General features: G+C 42.0%; 1 protein-coding gene across 1 annotated transcript in view; it reads right to left on the bottom strand.

Annotated features, from left to right (window-relative positions):
• LOC145532204 (uncharacterized) overlaps window positions 1-13,014 on the bottom strand; it is a 331,653-nt gene that overhangs the window by 120,713 nt on the left and 197,926 nt on the right. The window lies entirely within an intron of this gene.

The following is a 13,014-nucleotide window of genomic DNA, read 5'->3' as shown; positions in this document are numbered from 1 at the left end:
TGTAATCTGCATTTACCCAAGGCAAAGAATATTTTAACTTTCAATTTAATTCTGAGCAATGAGAAAGAGAGATGAGTTGGAGGACCAAAAGAGACCAGCAATGGGACTCTGCATGTTCTCCCTCCAACCTTCCAGGCCAAACTTGTCTAGGACAAGATCAGTCACTTAGGAAGAGGTGATGGTGTCTTGGATCAGACCGGGAATATGCAAACATTTCTTCAATTCGTTCACCTTCCTATGACTCCTCGTCCCATCTTAGAATTGGCAGTGTAAGAACTAACTGTCAAGTAAGAGAGGCTGCAGCATGCTCAATGATATATTCTAACACATCACAGAACATCTCCACAGAAGACACATTCCACATAAATTCATTTTAAAAGATAAATTACATACTTTTAAGAGTCATCTTTCAGAAAAGTGGTCTTATTTTTAAGGAATTATTTATAAAGAACATTAATCATGACCCTGCTTTTTTTTCCAGTGTTTGTTAAACATAATCTGATATCATTCTTGCAGTAGGAATTGCAGTTATTTCGCTTAACAGCTGTGGTGCTCTGAAAAGATGCTATGGTGTGGCAGGTTATTTCTCCCTACATTTAATGGCCCCAGACTATTATCCTTATACTGTGTTGTTCTGACTGCAATCTCCTCTAGTAGAATATCCTACTTCTTATGTGGTTTTTTATTTTTTACAATAATTTTTACTTGAGTGAGATACATGGGCTTGGAGCAGTCTTTTGTCACTTACTGGTACTTCACTTACCAGTAAGTGAAAGCTATTTAGTTGTTTATTCTGGGTGTGTTTCATTCGAAAATGCCTAAAATTTGACTTCAAGTACTAAAAGTCAACAAAAGACTCTAGGAAGAACAACTGGAAATCTATCTTCATATCTATTTCTATTCTAAAATTAATTATATATATAAACATATAAAGTGTGTCCACTGAGTACAGTCATTAGAAATTAAATGCTCACTTTAGTTGGCTGACTTTTCTGAAATGCTCTAATTTCACAAACCTTGTCTCAAGAACAGAGGAAGCAAGCTCGGTGAGCATGTAGAAGTGTTTAAGGCTACTAATCAAGGCAAAGCAGTGTTCAAAACAAAAGCAAGGGGGAAAAAAATCCAAATAATTAACTTGCTAATTGTTTCCCTTAATGTGAACGCTAGCTGGTGGAGATATTTCAGCGGTGGCAAATGAAGCCCTTTGCAGTCTTGGCAAGGCTGGTGCGGGGCGGTCTTTGGGGGAAACTGTCCCCGCGAGGCAGACAGTGCAGTCAGCCCTGCAGCTTCTGCTCTCAAGAAAATGACAAGCTTGCTCTCCTCTAAGCTGAGAAGGAGGCTTTGCAGTAATGTTTACACATCTTTCATTTCCTATCCATTTCTCCTCAATATTTGAAAATCCATTTATTCTTTTCAGGTTTATTCTGGGAGTGCTTTCTTCCTGTATCTGCTCCGTGAAGCCTTGACTTTTGAAGGCACTGCTGATCACTTTCCCAGGCTCCTCTTGTGTTTCCAGATCACACAGTCTCAGGCTGGGGCACCTACAATTTCTGACCACATACTGGGTTGGCCAAAATGTTAGCTCAGGTTTTTCCATAAAAAACCCGAACAAATAATACTTGCAGTATCTCTTCTGAATTAAATTTTGGGAGCTATTTTTTTTCAATTCCTCTCCAGATAGGCAAATGTAATCTTATAAAGATCCTGCAACAAAGAGATCATTTGACCCTCTCAGAAAAACTGAATTAAATTGAAGAGGAAGACCATGCTGCTGGCACAAATGGGTCTGCCAGAGGTTGTGGACATGATCCAGCTCACTGTCACTGATCCCTGGGGCCTAGCACTCAATGCATGTTATTTCAAGTGGGAAATTGAAAATGACATATTGATGTTGCTGCTTACCATCTCTTGCTGTTATTAGCAAATGGTGATTGATTGCTACTGAGTTTTCATTAGCAGTTATTGAATTCTCCTAACAACCCGAGATTGGGTTGGAGCCTTCAAAAGACCTTGCACTGAAGAAGTGGTTAACTAATATGTCATTCAAACCTCCCCTTTTTAGAAAGATTGGCAAACTTGTAACTGATCAACTTGGGGGATCAGAATGGAAGGGGGAGATGCTTGGGTCAATCGTAGCCAGTGATTGAGGATAAATGATAGATTCAGCTCCCCCTCAAAGCAGAGGAGCTGAATTGTACTGATGGTTTTTCAGTGGTCAAAGTTCCCATCAAAGAACTTAACTGAAAAAGCAAGGATAAAGACACAGTGGTTGGATGGCATCACCAACTCGATGGACATGAGTTTGAGCAAGCTCCAGGAGTTGGAGATGGACAGGGAAGCCTGGCGTGCTGCAGACTGTGGAGTCGCAAAGAGTAGGACACGACTGAGCGACTGAACTGAACTTCCATCTTTCAGTGGGTCCCCTGTGGGGGTTGGGAAGGAAGCTGCAGCTCACAGAGCTGCTTTAGAAAAGCAAGACCAAAGCTAGATAGCACCACCAGCACTGATAGGTGGGAATATCTGCTACATTTTCAAGCTTGGTTCTGATTGGCTATCAAGCTGACAGCCTACGAGGTCTTCCCGCCCACCAGAAAGTCAGGTTAACTGCTAAGTCGCGTCAGTCGTGTCCGACTCTGTGTGACCCCATAGACGGCAGCCCACCAGGCTCCGCCGTCCCTGGGATTCTCCAGGCAAGAATACTGGAGTGGGTTGCCATTTCCTTCTCCAGTGCATGAGAGTGAAAAGTGAAAGTGAAGTCGCTCAGTCGTGTCCGACTCTTAGCGACCCCATGGACTGTAGCCCACCAGGCTCCTCCGTCCATGGGATTCTCCAGGCAAGAGTACTGGAGTGGGGTGCCATTGCCTTCTCCGAAGTCAGGTTTAGGGTTTACCCAATTCTGATTGGCTTAGGACTGGCTGAGTCTGAGGATGAAATGTTACCAGCACCTGAGTGCAGCTCTTAAAGGTAGAGACCCTCAGCCCCTTCTAAGTGGGATGTATTGATATGTTTCAAGCAGTAGTGAAAATGACTCTTCAACAGATACTCAAAACCTGGTACCTGAAAAAATTATAATGATAATAATCATTGACTGGAAAATGATGCTCTATTACAGACGAAAAGTACAAACAGTTAGGACAAATAATGTTTTCAGAAAAAATTCTTAGAAGTATTTCACATTCATTTCTACTAGGTAACATTATTATTCAGAAATCAATGTAAAATAGTCAAGAGTGTGGCTTTATATACAAAGAAGCTTGCATTCAAATCCCAGGTCCTTGGTTTCTCCAAGGTTTCTCCTTGGCTATTTTTTTATTTAAAAATAAAAATATGACCAGCAATTTCACTCCTTAGTATTCATCTGGAAAAAATTAAAAACACTAGGATGAAAAGATGCATGCACCCCAATGTTCACAGCAGCATTATTTATGATTGCCAAGGTATGGAGCAACCTAAATGTTCATCACCAGAAAAATATCTACTTCTGCTTTATTGACTATGCCAAGGGCTTTGACTGTGTGGAACATAACAAACTGAAAAATTCTTAAAGAGATGGGAATACCAGACCACCTGACCTGCCTCTTGAGAAATATGTATGCAGGTCAGGAAGCAACAGTTAGAACTGGACATGGAACAGACTGATTACAAATAGGAAAAGGAGTACATCAAGGCTGTATATTGTCACCCTGCTTATTTAACTTATATGCAGAGTACATCATGAGAAACGCTGGGCTGGAAGAAACACAAGCTGGAATCAAGATTGCTGGGAGAAATATCAATAACCTCAGATATGCAGATGACACCACCCTTATGGCAGAAAGTGAAGAAGAACTAAACAGCCTCTTGATGAAACTGAAAGAGGAGAGTGAAAAAGTTGGCTTAAAACTCAACATTCAGAAAACTAAGATCATGGCATCTGGTCCTATCACTTCATGGCAAATAGATGGGGAAACAGTGGAAACAGTGACAGACTTTATTGTTTTAGGCTCCAAAATCACTGCAGATGGTGACTGCAGCCATGAAATTAAAAGACGCTTACTCCTCGGAAGGAAAGTTATGACCAGCCTAGCAGCAGCAGCAGACAGCATATTTAAAAGCAGAGACATTACTTTGCCAACAAAGGTCCGTCTAGTCAAGGCTATGGTTTTTCCATTAGTCATGTACGGATGTGAGAGCTGGAGTATAAAGAAAGCTGAGCGCTGAAGAATTGATGCTTTTGAACTGTGGTGTTGGAAAAGACTCTTCAGAGTCTCTTGGACTGCAAGGAGATCCAACCAGTCCATCCTAAAGGGAATCAGTCCTGAATATTCATTGGAAGAACTGATGCTGAAGCTGAAACTCCAATACTCTGGCCACCTGATGGGAAGAACTTAGTCATTGGAAAAGCCCTGATGCTGGGAAAGATTGAAGGCAGGAGGAGAAGGGGATGACAGAGGATGAGATGGTTGGATGGCACCACCGATTCAATGGAATGAGTTTGAGTAGGCTCTGGGAGTTGGTGATGGACAGGGAAGCCTGCCGTGCTAATCCATGCGGTCACAAAGATTCGGATATGACAGCAACTGAACTGAACTGAACTGAAATGTTCATCAACAGATGAATGGATAAAGAAGATGTGGTTTATATATACAAGGGAATATTACTCAGCCATAAAAAATGAAATTTTGCCATTTGCAGCAACATAGATGGATTTTAACAGCATTATTCTAAGGGAAATAAGTAAGTCAGAGGAAGACAAATGCTGTATGATATATATCACTTATAAGTAGAATCTAAACAATACAACAAACTTGCGAATATAACAATAACCAAAGCAAGGAACAGACTACAGATATAGAGAACAAACTAGTTGTTACAAGTGGAAAGAAGGAGGCAAGATAAAGGTTGGGGATTAAGAAGTACAAACCATTCAGTTAGTTCAGTCGCTCAGTCGTGTCCGACTCTCTGCGACCCCATGAATTGCAGCACGCCAGGCCTCTCTGTCCATCACCAACTCCCGGAGTCTACTCAAACCCATGTCCATCGAGTCGGTGATGCCATCCAACCATCTCATCTTCTGTCGTCCCCTTCTCCTCCCGCCCCCAATCCTACCCAGCATTAGGGTCTTTTCCAATGAGTCAACCCTTTGCATGAGGTGGCCAAAGTATTGGAGTTTCAGCTTCAACATCAGTCCTTCCAATGAACACCCAGGATTGATCTCTTTTAGGATGGATTGATTGGATCTCCTTGCAGTCCAAGGGACTCTCAAGAGTCTTCTCCAACACCACAGTTCAAAAGCATCAATTCTGCGGTACAAACCATTATGTATAAAATAAATAAGCTACAAGTGTATATTGTACAAAATAGGAAATATAGGCAATATTTTATAATAACTATAAATGGAATATAACCTTTAAACATTGTGAAGCATTATACTGAACACTCATAACTTGTGTAATGTTGTACATCAACTATATCTCAATTTAAATAAAACACCCAGTTCCTTCACCACCTGTTAATATTTCCAGTCATGGGAACTTAGTCACTTTATTTCATTCCACTGATCCTTGGCTTCTTCAAATTTAAAACTGGCATAATAAGATGGAAAGCAATTTTTTTTGAAAGCCCTGACAGAGTTGGGTTGTGTCCTCACTGGCTATTATCATAATTCCTTGGTGTCACCTCATCCATTTCCTGGTGTTTCCTTAAGTATCTATGTTTGGTAGGAGGAGGGAGATAGGAGTGGGGGGGGGGAAACAGAGCTATTCATTATAGCTGGATTCATATCATATACCTTTGCTAAGATGCCTTGGGGGACTTTCCTCATGGTCCAGTGGTTAGGAATTTACCTGCTGATGGAGGGGACATAGGTCCAATCCCAGGTCTGGGAAGATCCCACATGCCATGGGGAAACTAAGTCCATGTACCACCACTACTGAGCCCGTGAGCCCTAGAGCCCGCGCTCCACAATGAAAGAAACCACCACAATGGAAGCCTGCACACTGCAAGGAAAGAGCAGCCCCTACTCACGGCAACTAGGGGAAGCCTGTGAGCAGCAATGCAGACCAGTGCAGCCATAAGTAAATATATAAACGATTTTTAAAAAATGCCTTGGGGCAAAGAAAATTCAGAATATGAAAATACGGAATTTGAAAGTCGAAGTACTCAAACCCCAGGAAATCACTCTCCATGTGCCAGTAGCAAAGGCAGCATCAAAGAGCAAAAGAAACATTCCAGAGATGCTCCTGCCTCCAGAATCCCTCCCACCTCTGGATGGAGTCAGCATCTGTTCCCTCAGCCACCCCACTCCCAATGTGAGAATATCCTCACCTGTAACTACCTTTGCAAAGAAGGTAGTAACCAGAAGGAATGCTAGGGGAAATTCAACCCAGCAGTTCACTCAGAGTGGGCTATATTTAAGAAACACTGTCTTCTTCAGCCTGTGCCCAGAAGACAGTTATTTTGACAGATAATATTTTTTCCCAATTGACAAAATATTGACAGAACATTGGAAAAATATTGACAAAAATGTTTTTATGAAAAGCAGATATCCAGAAACTTTGGGCCAAGTGGTATCCATGAAACTTGTTTTATAGGCACATAAATAATGAAACTGGTCACATGCAAAGTTCTTGGCACTGATCTTACGAGGTGGTGGCCACAACTCACACTCTCAAGAAGCCATTTCAGAAGTGAGTTGGTGAGAATGACATCACTGGGCTAAACTTATCTGCACCCCACAAATAAACTGTTTGCAAACGTCAAGACTTCATTCCTAGCAGCAATAAATTACTTACCTCAGAACTGATGGAGACACACCAGTGTGTAAAATAATGGTGCTGAGAACTCCTACCTAGCCTTATACTTCCCTTTTGGAGTCAATAAAAGTGATGCTCAGAAAGCATAAATAAATTGCTTGAGGTCACACAGTTACTGAGTAGCAAAACTGCCACTGATTGGAAACCAAGTCTGCTGATCTGAGGCCAATGTTCTTTTTACACAACACATCACATTTCCTTCAGCCGAGGCCCAAGGTGTAATTCAAGTGACATCTATTCAGCAGTGCTGAATGTGACTCACTTTTCCTCCAAGACTTATACTACCTTCTCACTAGGAAAATCGTCTATTCCATTTAGCCACTGGACCACCTTTTACCAGGTGGGTGACTATACTGCTATTTCAAAATATATGCTGCTGCTGCTGCTACTGCTAAGTTGCTTCAGTCGTGTCCGACTCTGTGCGACCCCATAGACGGCAGCCCACCAGGCTCCGCCGTCCCCAGGATTCTCCAGGCAAGAATACTGGAGTGGGTTGCCATTTCCTTCTCCAATGCATGAAAGCGAAAAGTGAAAGTGAAGTCGTTCAGTCGTGTCCGACTCTTAGCGACCACATGGACTGTAGCCTACCAGGCTCCTCCATCCATGGGATTTTCTAGGCAAGAGTACTGGAGTGGGGTGCCATTGCCTTCTCCGAAAATATATGCTACTTATTCTAAATCTGACATTTCATGGTCACACCTTAAGCTGCAAATAGATGTACTTTGGGCTGAAAATATATTTACAAAAACTCTGGGCTGAGTGTTGCTTAGACAAAAATTTGTGTCTTTACAGAATTATTTATTGTAGTAGAGAGTCTTTAATTTCGATGACAAGGTGGCCTGCAGCAATGTTTAATATTCATTCACTTTTATTCAGGCAGAAAATTGACATTAGGACAGGTCTATTCTTATAAAAGACATTCTAGTTTTTCCAAAAGCAAGACACTTTTTCAAATATTATTCAAATATAGGCATGGAAAATGTAGCCCCAAATTGTGATATCAAGTGATAACTTTGTATTAATATTAGCAACTGCAGCCAATAAAATGCTTTTGCAAACATCTGAGAATGCCACAGGCTGAGAGCTGGAACTTTGCTGATAAAGAGGACAGATAGCTCAGGCCCTGCCATGTGTCCTAGGCATAGGGCACAGAGAAATGAAGAATCCTCCCCTGCTGAGCGAATTGACAGCCACGTATTTGCTCAAGATCTAGGCTGCAGATGTTGGAAAATGTTGACCTTCAGAAGGAACAATGAAGCAACCACTGCATCTTGACCCAATCAGATTGCTAGGAGAGTCATGGCTTGGTGACAGATGGATGAGTTTTTTTAAAATCCCATACAAAGAGATTTACAGACAAGGACAGAGACGTGGGCAAATACACTTGCCTGCTCTTCCTAGAGCCCCAGGCACAACTTGAGCAGTAGATTGGGTGTTCCTATGCCCTGATGTCAAGGCAGCCTCTGCCTAGGCTTTGTTCAGCCTGTCTGCTGGTCTATCTTTGTATCCTTTATACGAAGACTGGATTAACTGAGCAGCCGGCCATCTGGGCTGCTTTCCCAGCAACAAAGAAAGCCATGTGGTCGGGAGGCATTTTGGGGATTGAGAAAGGGTAAAAAGCAATAGAAAAACAAACAGTCTGAACCAGAGGGGCATGAGGAAACATGCGGAAGGGCATACTGTGACTGCAGAACAAGCATTCCATCCTGCCAGGCTTGCCCGAGCTGCCTCTGAGCTGTGGTATGAAGGCTCACACTTCTCAGAGCACAAAGGTCTGGAAACAGAGTGGTCTGAATTGGGAGAAAAGCAAGGAAGCTCTCATGGCATCCTGCCACGACATTGGGGTTCGCAGGGGGTTGGGGCCCTCCCACTAGAGGAGGATACACCTGGAGCTAAGAGGACAGTGGCCACTAGGAAACCAGTAAGATGAAACCAACCCCCTTGATCACCAGGGCTCAAATTAGGAAGAGGATTTCTTGCTTTTTGGAATAATAAAGGGTGGGTATACAGACAGGAAATATTAGGTCCTTATCTAGCAAAGATAGAAACTGGCTAAAATATAAAATTTATCCTATTAAGTGTTTACCTACTTTCATTTTAGTGCTTTTTAATCAATAAAATAGAACCCATCCAGGCCCCATGGGGAAGTTGTCCCAGAGGCTTGATCAACTTGAAGCAACCACTATGATATTAGCTCAGCAAATAAGCAAATTTCATTGAGATGGGATGACTGACTATCATAAAGACAGCAATGTTTCTCCCTCAAATAACATGCAATATACTGAAGGTGTAGGTAGACTCCTAGAGAGTTGTATGTTTGTTTTGGTACAGTAAGGATTATTATTTCTTTTCTTTTTTTTTAATTTTTGGAACTAAGTGAAGTAATTTGATGTTCACATGGAAGAATTAGTCTCCAAGAAAATTTTGAATTATAATAAAGAGGAATACAGCATCTTGTGTTTGAGGCTGAGACGGTCATCGATTTATCTTACCAGCTATAAAACTTATTTTAAAGTTTCTTTAATCAAACCAACAGGAGCAGACACATAGATCAATACAGTATCCAGAAAAAGATCCTAGTTTTCATGAGAAATTGACATGTGACAAAAATGGTATTTAATTTAGAAGAGAAAGGGTGGCTTGCTTAGTTCTTTCTCCACTAAATTAACGGAGAAAGCAATGGCACCCCACTCCAGTACTCTTTTGCCTGGAAAATCCCATGGATGGAGGAGCTTGGCAGGCTTCAGAGTCAGACACAACTGAGCAACTTTCACTTTCACTTTTCACTTTTGTGCATTGGAGAAGGAAATGGCAACCCACTCCAGTGTTCTTGCCTGGAGAATCCCAGGGATGGGAGAGCCTGGTGGGCTGCCGTCTATGGGGTCGCACAGAGCTGGACATGACTGAAGCGACTTAGCAGCAGCAGCACCCACTAAATTAAAATGTAATAAGGTTTAGTAGACTTTGCAGGCATCATTGACTAACTATTTTGAGGAAGCAAATTTGGACCTCATCCCATACCAAGTACAAAAATAAGTACTAGATGAAATAAAGGTTTAGCTGTTTAAAAAGTTAATAACAAAATGAAACAGAGTTCTTAAGCAACAAGGAATTTCCAAAATTATAAATAAAAAGGCAATTTTGATTGAAATTCAAGAAAAACATTTGAAACGATAAATGATTCCATGATGTCAAAGACAAGTAAGAGAATGTAAAAATTATTTGCAAATCACATGAGAGATTGAGAGTTAAATTCTATAATACATAAATGGATAAGGAGAGAGCATAGAAATCAGTACAAAAAGGAACAAAGTATCTGACTTAAACCTCAAAATATAATCCACAAAAGAGAGTCCAAATAGTTAATTAATAAATGAAAACGATGCTCAACTTCACCAACAGTCTAGAAAATGCAAATTCAATGTACATAAGATTCCATACTTTATCTGTCAGGCCTGACATTAATTATAAAGAACACTAATCCCCAGTGCTGGCTAGGCAAACGGAAAATTTCTCTCACGCATTGCTGGTGAAAACATGAGTACTAAGTTTAAGAAAATAATCCATAACACCTAGTAAAGTAGTTTTGCGTGCATGCTTGGTCATGTCCAACACTTTGTGATGCCATGGACTGTAGCCCACCAAGTTCCTGTCTATGGGATTTATCCCAGAAAGAATACTGGAGTGGGTTGCTTATTCCTCCTCCAGGAGATCTTCCTGACCCAGGGATTGAACCCGAATCTCCTGGATTGGCAGGTGGATTCTTTACCACTTGAGACACCTGGGAAACCCCCCCCAAATAATTGTAACGTGTAACATTATTTGTAGTGACCTTTCCCGTTGGATGGTGAAGAAAGCTGAGTGCCGAAGAATTGATGCTTTTGAACTGTGCTGTTGGAGAGGACTCTTGAGAGTCCCTTGGACTGCAAGAAGATCCAACCAGTCCATCCTAAAGGAGATCAGTCCTGGGTGTTCATTGGAAGGACTGATGTTGAAGCTGAAACTCCAATACTTTGGCCACCTCATGCGAAGAGCTGACTCATTGGAAAAGACCCTAATGCTGGGAAGGATTGGGGGCAGGAGGAGAAGGGGACAACAGAGGATGAAATGGCTGGATGGCATCACTGACTCGATGGACATGGGTTTGGGTAGACTCCGGGAGTTGGTGATGGATAGGGAGGCCTGGCATGCTGTGATTCATGGTGTTGCAAAGAGTCGGACACGACTGAGCAACTGAACTGAACTGAGCTTCCCCACAAAGAAACCTCCAAAAGAACCTGAATATCAGATGCCAATGGCTAAACAAATTATGGAACATCATATTGTTAAAAATATGTAAAATATGAAGTGTTACATAGTTATTAAGAAGAATGAGTTAGGTCTGCCTTTGGGGTTGTTATAATTACTTTTCCCATTTCACAGATGAGAAAACTGAAGAACATAGATGGTAATCAACTTTCCCCAGGTCACAGAGCTATACATTGCTGGACCTGGGTTACAGATCCATGAAGAGCATTTCAAAATGGAGGCCACAGTCAAAGTTATTAAGGGTTGCCAAGAGTCTGGAAGGATAAATATTGAAAAAGGACACTGAACTTGGTAATTGAGAGGCCACCTTATCATAGATAGGGTCTGGGTTCAATGGCTTTAGGAGAAGAGCACATCAAAGAGTCATGTATGGATGTGAGAGTTGGGCCATAAAGAAGACTGAGTGCCAAAGAATTGATGCTTTTGAACTGAGGCCCTGGAGAAGACCCTTAAGAGTCCCTTGGACTGCAAGGAGACCAAACCAGTCAATCTTAAAGGAAATCAACCCTGAATATTCATTGGAAGGACTGATAATGAAGCTGAAGTTCCAGTACGTTGGCCACCTGATGGGAAGAGCCAATTCACTGGAAAAGACCCTGATGCTGGGAAAGATTGAGGGCAAGAGAGCAAAAGGAGAAGGCAACAGAGGATAAGATGGTTGGATGGAATCTCTGACTCAATGGATATTGAGCTTGAGCAAACTCTGGGAGAGAGTGAAGGACAGAGAAGCCTAGCATGCTGAAGTTCATGGAGTTGCAAAGAATCAAACCTGACCTAGTGACTGAACAATAGCAATGCAAAGAGTAAACAATGACTATTTTTTCAAGCAATGCAACAGCCAGTAGCAGGAGACAGGAAGATGGTTTTAATGACTTGCCTCTGCTTGAAACCCTACCAAGGCTCCTTAACTCTCTTAGAATAGAATGACATTCTTATGTTTGCCTACAAGGTTCTATCTGATCTGGCATCCATCTATCATTTTGGTAATATCATCTGCCAATCTCCTCCTATGCACCTTGGCTCAAGTGGTAAAGAGTTCAACTGCAATGCAGGAGACAGAGGAGACTCGGATTCGATCTCTGGGTTGGGAAGATCCCCTTGAGGAGGAAATGGCAACCCACACCAGTATTCTTGTCTGGAAAATCCCATGGACTGAGGATCCTGGTGGGCTACAGTCCATGGGGTTGTGAAGAGTCAGACACAACTGAACATGCACACAAGACTCATCTCCTCCTGACCAACTGTGCTCCAGCATCACCTGCCTGCTTTCTGTCCCCAGCATAGACACTCTCCTGACTGGGGAGTGTCAGATTCCAGATTCCTTGACCTGGAACCCTACTCCCCCCGTGTGTGCATCTCTTTGTTTATCTAGGTCTCCATCAAGTCTCCTGCTCAGAGGCCTTCCCTGATCAACTTACTCTAAACAGCATTCCTTCCACCCCTGTCATCTTCAGCCACTCTTCTTTCTTTAGTTTTTTTCCCAGCCCTCATCACCACAACCACATATTTCCTTGTTTAGCGTTTGCCTTCCAACACCAAACATGAGCTCCATGAGAAGAGGGACTTTGCTTTTGTTCCTTATAGTACCTCCAGCAACTGGAACAGTTGTTGATACATGATAGGAGCTCAATAAAGCTTTGTTAAAGGAATTAAGAAATAAAGTTGGAAGGAACTGTACTTCTTCCCACGAAGCTCATAATTTAATTGTGTGTAGATAATGTGCGCACACACACACACAATATTCAATTGAGCACAAGTTCATGAGGGCAAAAACAGCACACAAGCCTCATAACATAGACAGTGGGCTGAGGTCAACCAGAAAACACTTTGCACAAGCAAAGAGCTTCAAGTGAGATTTTGAGGAAAAGGACAGGAGCTTGGATTTACAAGAAGGGAAGTATAAGTGAGGGAT

The sequence above is a fragment of the Giraffa tippelskirchi genome, chromosome 13 (assembly GCF_054371585.1).
Source record: "Giraffa tippelskirchi isolate mGirTip1 chromosome 13, T2T-mGirTip1v1.2.pri, whole genome shotgun sequence".
Lineage (NCBI taxonomy): Eukaryota > Metazoa > Chordata > Mammalia > Artiodactyla > Giraffidae > Giraffa > Giraffa tippelskirchi.
The sequence above is the reverse complement of the archived record's forward strand: the minus strand, read 5'-3'. Positions and strand labels throughout refer to the sequence as shown.